The following is a 7639-nucleotide window of genomic DNA, read 5'->3' on the forward strand; positions in this document are numbered from 1 at the left end:
GGGGGGGGATGGAGGAGTAGGGGGACACCAAACAAAAAACCACCCAACATTGATTTAGCAAAAATCTCTGGGACAAGTAGGAATCTCAGAGGATTTTGAAAGTCTCCTCTCATTTCACACGCAGACTTTATTTAGAGCTCCTTGTCTTAAGTTTTCATGTTTGACACGTAGCCAGGCAGGATGAGAAAACCCGAAAGAAGCTCTTCTGCCAGACTGCTTCAATATTTTCTAAATTTAATTTCAGAGAGACAAAACAGGGGAATTTGCTTTGCAGCAGCTTCTCAACTTCTCTTTCTTGCTCCGATTTGAGAGAAAGAAAAAAAAAAGGAAGTTGTGAGCGCGGGGATCCCCCACCTCGGTCACCACCACCAGCCCAGCGAAAAGCCAAGTCTGAAGCCTGACGGAGTCAACTGTCTGGATTAAATGACCATTTGCATGTCTGAAGGGAGTAAATGCCATAGAAGACCCTTCAGGCAAGCCAGAGGTGTCTCCCCCATGCATGGAGGAGCTGAGACATGGAGATGGGTTTGGGATAGTGAACAAGGGTTGCCTGCGCCAGTGCTGTGCATCCCAGTTTTGTGCAGCTTGGACAAGCAGTTGGCCCAATGTGGTGGGTTTCATTTACGGTCCCTTAACGAAGGGCAGTGCCCTCCACTCTACCCTGCCATTCAGCACATCTGGGCCCAAGTGGAGACCCCCAGGACCTCTGTTCTCTGCAGAGCACCCAAAAAAAAAAGCTCCCCTGAAGGAAACATGGACTCTCCGGTGCAATAGCCAGACACATGAGGTGGGCATGCACCACTTGGAGGTTGGTACCCAGAGAAGGCAGGAGCATGTGGAGCCACACCAGCACCCCAGACCATAACCCACCTCCGAAAAGCAGAGCTGTGGCCCAGCTCCATGCTTCATATGGAATGAGACAGGGCTGAGGGCTGGCACAAGCCCTTTCCTAAACGCTCCAGCTTTGACTTAAGCCCAGGAAGGTGTTTTGCCCTACCGCACCACCCCCTGAGGAGCTTCTGCCCCATCACCCATTGCAGGCACCCACCACCCTCACTGCACAGGCCCCCTCTGCCCTTGCACAGCTCAAAGCAGTCTGTATTCTCTAGACACGGTCCTGCAGTATCACACGTGATGGTATCTCACTTTTCTAGCCTCTCCAAGGAGCACACCTCCCTGGGCAGTCCAGGCTTTGTGCCACAGGCAGCTTGGCCATGCTGCGGGCAGCCACACTCCTGTTTGGGCACTTCCAGCTGCTGCAGAACATCCCACCACCACCCCCATCTGCACTTTGTACGGAGATATTTCATCACAGCCCTCTTACCAAAGTCCCCTTCTTGCATGAGTGATGCTCAGGAACTTTGTTCCATCAGCAAACATCATGAGGGTGTACAAAGGTCCTCAGCAAGGGTGTTGGACTCCATCCCAAACCTGGAGCTTGAGCAATGCATTCTCAGCAACACACCCTGCAACCTCAGCCCAAAAAAACACAAGGGAAATGCTCGCCCAGGAGCAAGTAGCACCGCAAGAGGAGGTGCAATGCTCGCAGGAGCAATGCTGGAGCTGATCGATGAATTGGCATCCTCATCCCATGAATTCACAGCTGCTTTATGCCTTGCGGGATGTGACTTTTATAGCACCATCTTTAACATTCTTGGGCTTAATTTCCCCTCGTAAGCCAGGATGTGCTCATCATCTCTTTAAAACCTTCATTGCTATTTTTATATTTTCAACTCCTGTGGCTACAAGCTCTAAAGCTTAATTATGTAAAGTATAAAAAATATTTAAAATATTATCTCTTTTAATCAAATCTAAATGCAGGTCTTTTAAATTTCATTGATTTTTCCCCTTTCCCTGGGATGAACAGTGCTCTGAATAGCAGCCCACAGGCCTATTGCCCCTTCCCCAAGCTACAGCCACAGCCTCAACGTGCAGCGATTTTTCTGCTTCCAACCTGTTTCAACAATATTCCCCACCAAAAAAAAAAAAAAAGCCATATGATACACATAATATTTGAGGGGAGATCCAAGCTGTGATTAGGGACTTTCTTATTAGCGGCACTTCTCTCCCTCCCAGTATTTTGGATTGCTTTTTGCTGTCGGTAGGGATGCTGGAGGTGTGCAGCTCTCCTATAGCACGCACCATGCAATGTATAACGCTTACTCCCAGCAGCATGGTTAATCCTCTTGCTCCCACCCAGGTAGGTTGTCTCCCTGGTGTTACTCCTCCACAGGCACCAGGGCCTGGCACGGCTGCTGGACAGCGGAGCGGAGCACACCGGGATGCTGGTGGGAACACAAGCCGCCTCTGTTCACCACAATGGCCCCTTGTCCCCGCGCTGTCCCCTGCATTTGGTGACATCGCAACAAAAGAGGGGTTTGAAGGAAGTAACTCTGCAAATGTTTACGAGAAAAGTCCTCCCCAAAAGTGACAGAAGGAGGGGATGAAGTGAGAAACCTAAGAATTTCAGGAGAAGTCATTGAAAACGGGCAGCCAGGAGAGGAGCAGCAAGGGGACAGTGCAGGAGGAACAGCACCAGCAGCCAGCGTCCCCCCTGCTCTTGGGGACAGGCTCTGGACCTCCTCCCCATCCCACATCCAGGGCTGCGTTCAAGTCATGCCGAAAGCAGCCAGCATCTGCCCGTTCGCTGTCTCGTATCGGTTCCTCACCCACAACCCAAGGCCACCTCTACCCTCTGCCCGAGGGTGACTTCGCCCCTCCAAATAAAGGAACCTGCTCTCCCTTGTGGGGGAAGAAAGAAGCAAAACACCCCCAGAAGAAAGGCCTTCAACGTGTTTTTCCTCTTTCACCGACCACAATTTGCATTTTGCTCTCCGTTCCCTCCTTGGAGGGGGGGTGAGGCCCCACCGAGCCGCCCTGCCCAAGCCCCGGCACCCAGCTGCATCCTCCCCACCAAGGCCCATTAGCAAATGAGATGATGAGGAGAAAAGCATTGAGCTGTGAAGAGCAAGGGTCAAATAATCCCCATCCCCAGGCAGGAGCTAAGCCCCAAGGGCAGCACATAACATCCCAGCACAAGGGCACACCTTGGCCAACTGCTCTGGTGCCACCAGCCAAAATCCTCACGTGGTCCCAATCTGAGGTGTATCAGTTCACTGGAGATCTCCAGGAACAGCTTCCCCTGTGAAAGTGGCTTACAGAGCAGAAGGGATAATAAAAACATTTAAAAAAAATAATAATAATTTGGCAACTGCTTATCAATAAAGAAATGGGATTGGATCTCCCTGCCTGCCTCAGCTGGGCTCCGGGGGAAGCTGCCACCAAGGGACGGCCACTGATTGCTCCTCAGCATCGTGGGGGTGAGCCGAAGGAAGGCAAGTGCTGGAGGAGACAGCTGGTAAAACTGTGTTTTCACCTAAAAAGCAGCCTCAGCAGATCAGATTCAACACCAACCCGGCATGGGAAAACCCCAGGAGCAGCGGCTTCCCTCTACTGGGACCATGCAGTGGTGCTTGGGGGCACCAGGGCCATGCCTGAGGATCACTTGCTCCTTTGCCTTTGTCTCACACCTCCCACAAATGCAGCCAGCAAGATGCTGCCGGTGACCCCCTTGCCATGCCAAAGGAAGAAGCAGTCCCATTCACTGACAAGTTTTCATCCCCTGGCCTTCACGTAACTAATTCTTGAGCTGTTCCTAAGTCGGAAGGCATCACGTCATGCTGCCGGGACTTGCCTGGCCCAGCACTTTCCCCACCTCCCAGTGCATCTTCTCTCCTCCCACCAGCTGCCAGCACTGCCCGTAGGATTTCCTCAGGAAGGAGTTCCTGAAGGCTCACACACACAAAACAATGATCAGCTCTAAACCAACAAAAAACCCTACCGCTTTCCTCCCAAACCCTGCAGCACACACCAAAACGCATCCCAAGCAGAGACATGTACCCTACACACAGACACGCAGGTCCCCAAAACCCATCTTTGCTCAACACAAGCACCAAGCAGGACTTGAGGACGCACCCAAGGACCCTACCTCGCTCCCCACCGCAGCCCTTTCTTTCCCCTAAGGGCCAGGGATGGATGCTCCAGCAGATCCAGACCCACCTCAGCAAGCCCAGCTGCACCCAAAACCTCCCAGGTGATGGGCGGGGAAGGCACCCCCCAAAAAACTCACCAGTTTTGGGGCACTTTCCCTAAGAGCAGCCTTTCTGCCATCGCTGCCCACACAGTGCTGAGCCTCAGACACTCAAGAGTGGACCCAAACCAGTGCATCAGCACCAAAGTGGGACCCAGGTGGACTGGGGCACCTGAGCCCAACCCACCTCTGGGGCTCCCTCCCATCCTGGAGGGGACAGAGCCTGGCAGGACCCAGACGAGGGAGATGAAGCAGCTGCCACGGAGCCTGCCAGCCCCCAAAACACCAGCTCAGTGTTTATCCTCCACCCCTGCAAGTGTCACCATCCCATCCCACCCCACCCCACTCCTGCCTCCCAGTTCTCCTCCAAAGCCGGAAAGCCTATTGCTGCTGTTAAAGTAAATAGCAAGGGCTGCTATTTTTATCCAGCCCATGACTGGGCATGTTTTATTTTCGGTGTTTAAACTTCAGGCTTTTTTGTGGGAGGGGGAGAAGGAGGGGAAAAGGCAGAAGCATGGGAGAAAAATGAGAGGAATGTTTCTCTAGGAGCAGAGTTTTCCATTGCTTACTTTAAGGCGGGCCAGCATCTGCAAACAGAAATCACAACCAGAAAGTAGAGCAAGCAGCCAAGGAAAAAGGTGTGCTCACATCTGCAATCACTTCACACCTCCTCCCATCCCACCCTGCGGGGGAAAACCCAAATATATTGGTCCTGGGTACCAGCTGGGTGTTATCAAGGCAGGAGTGACGCTCCCAGCTGTGTAATGGGGCAAACTGGTAAATGAATCAGCTGAATCAAATGAAACAAGGAGGAAACAAGAGGGTGTTTCTACTTTCAATGTAAAATTAGTAGCATTTTCCAAATAAAATTAGGGATTGAGAGGACCTTGGAAGAAATTGAAGTTATCGGGGGTGCGGGGGGGGGGGCTTTTCAGCATGGGAAAGGCTTTGATCTTGCAGGGAAATAAGGCATTTGGGAAGGATGGATGGAAAACAAGGGCTGGAGGTAGGATTTGATTTCCAGCTGGTCCCAGGCCTGGGCTCAGACCGACATCCAGTGATGTGACATGAGTTTCTCTCATCTGAGCTTAATCAGTTCCTCAGCTTGAGGGGCATCAGCAAGCAGAGAGACGCGCAATCTGGAGCAGCAGTGATTCATCCATGACTGAGTCACAGCTTCCTTTCACCCATTAAAGTTTCTGAAAAACAAAGCACAATCCCTTGGAGCCCAGATATGCTGGATGCCAAACAAAACTAGGAGGTGGCAGGTTCAAACTCCTAAAATGTACTTTTTTCTGTGCTGTATGTGAAGGAGCTGTGGAACTCCTCGCTGCAGGAGACATCTGCATGGTTAAGCATCATATGGCATTTATATTTTTTCAAAGCACCTCCTATGGACCACTATGGAGAAGAGGATGCCGGGCTAGACAGAGTCGTGGTCTGACTGATTATATTTGTATATTCTTGTGTTATTTCTAAGTTTCTTTAAGTCCATCCAATGCTTCCCAACTTGGTTTAATGGTATCACTACATTTGATGGCATCAAGACTCTCCTTTACAAGCAGCAGCATCACAAGAGGTTTAAATGCTGAGGTCAGTGTTACCAGTGCCCACCAGGTCTGCCTCTTCGTCACAACGCTCCCGGCTGAAGCCAAGTGGGTGCTGAAGCACCGTGCTCGGAGAGGCCCCCGAAAAGCCGGGGGAAGGTGCCCAGACCGGCAGCTCCTCCCTCGGTAAGGCCTCTGCCAAATTAAATTAGTGACAAGAAAGGGCCGAGCCCCAGCAGAGTTGTTTGCCCAGAGAACAAAGCAAACCTCCCAGCCACCGCGGCGGCAGTGCTGCCGGGGACAGGTATAGCTTTCATCCCCTTCAACCCCGGGGATGGGCACCCCCGAGCCTGACACGCTCGCCCGTGGAGACCTCTAATAATAAATATTTCCAGGCCATCCTATTAGGGTGGTTTCAAAGGTGACATTACACTTTCTGGTGCGATAGAGTGGCCAGAAGTCCGCCGGGTGACTGCCAGCACCCAGGTGGCTTCTGCGTGCCTCGAAAAGGGTGTTTTCATAGGGGGATTTGGTACCTGCAAGTGAGGGAACTGCTGCATCTCCGCAAAGGGGAGAGAGACAGGACGTAGAGAGCTGGGATAGGGTGAGACAGGATGGGTTAAGATGGGAAGGGGTGAGCTGGGATGGGGTGAGCTGGGACGGAGTGAGCCACGAACATGCTGCAAAGCCCAGGGATCTCCCATCCTGTAGCATAAAACTGAGGAAAAAAAAAAATCCTGGCGTTAACAAGCAGCATATCTTTAGGTGAAAAGGGTTTGGTACTTCCTGCGGCGCATGAACACCTTACCAAAGGCTACCAGGAAGCACTTAAGCCGTGCGTTTCTTGGGGCCTCTCACCCCTCCAGCCCCAACACTAGGATGAAGACTGCAGGAGGGAGGGCAGCGGAGGCAGCGGGGCCTGGCAGGCAGCTTGCCTCCATCCCTCCACCCCTCCTCTCTGCCCCTCTTTCCTCATATTCCCACCACAGGGCATGGCACCGGGAGCACAGGGGCTGTCTTCCAGCAGCCTGGAAGGGTCAGGCAGGCCCGGCTACCCCAGCTTGATGAGTTAGCACCAAGGCCAAAGCGGAAAAGCAAAGCCGCTGGCTCTGGAGCATGAAGGAGGGCAAAGAGGGTGAGCACAAGGGTTTTGCAATCCAAAAGGATTCAAGCTGGCCAGAAAAATTCCAGCAAAACATTTTTCTAGTCACAGCTTGCCCGTCTGTCAACATCGCAAGACTGCGCAGAGATAGCTCAGCCCCAGACTAGAAAGCAATCGGGATGCGGTGATTCCTGGATATCCCTCACACAACAACAAAAAAAAAGAGGTAAGACAGAGAGAAAACAGCAAGTAAAAGCTGGGGGTGTCCACCTGCATTGAACTGAAATCCAATTTTGAAAATATCAAAACCTTACACAACCTTCAGTGCCTTCCTCGGGTCAAAATACCATTTATTACCTCTGCGGGCACATAGCACCCATAGCGCTGGTGGGTGCTGCCTGTGTAGGAGAGCAGCCCCTGAGGTGTCCCCTCCTGTGAGGATGCTCCGTCACCTCCTGCTCAGCTGCAGCATCCCCTTTCCAGGGACAGAGCATGGGTATCGGGGTGGCGCGGTGGTGACGGGGTGCAGGGTTGCAGTCCCGGCGCTGCATTTTGGGAGATGATGGAGGTCTGCCCCTGGCCTTAAAAGCCTCCCAACAGCAGGAGCAGCATCGCCACCCCTGCAAACCCCCACCGCAGCCCCCCAAAAAAGTTTTTTGGGGAAATCTCTGCTGCGCTGAAGCCCGAGCCTCCCTCCCGGCGAGGGAAAACACTTCGTTCTCTCCTTCTTCCCAGCAATTTTTGGCGTGTTTCAGGCCCGGTTTTGTACACCCCACCCCCCGCGCCTCTTTCCCAGACTAAACAACTCCAACTTCGCCAGTTCTTCCTGAGCTCCCGGGGGCGGCGAAGCACTGGGATCGCCCCTTTATCTACCCCCACCCCCCCGCAAAATTTTGGGGC

This window comes from Charadrius vociferus, unplaced genomic scaffold, assembly GCF_000708025.1.
Source record: "Charadrius vociferus isolate BGI_N301 unplaced genomic scaffold, ASM70802v2 scaffold39, whole genome shotgun sequence".
In the NCBI taxonomy this organism is placed as follows: domain Eukaryota; kingdom Metazoa; phylum Chordata; class Aves; order Charadriiformes; family Charadriidae; genus Charadrius; species Charadrius vociferus.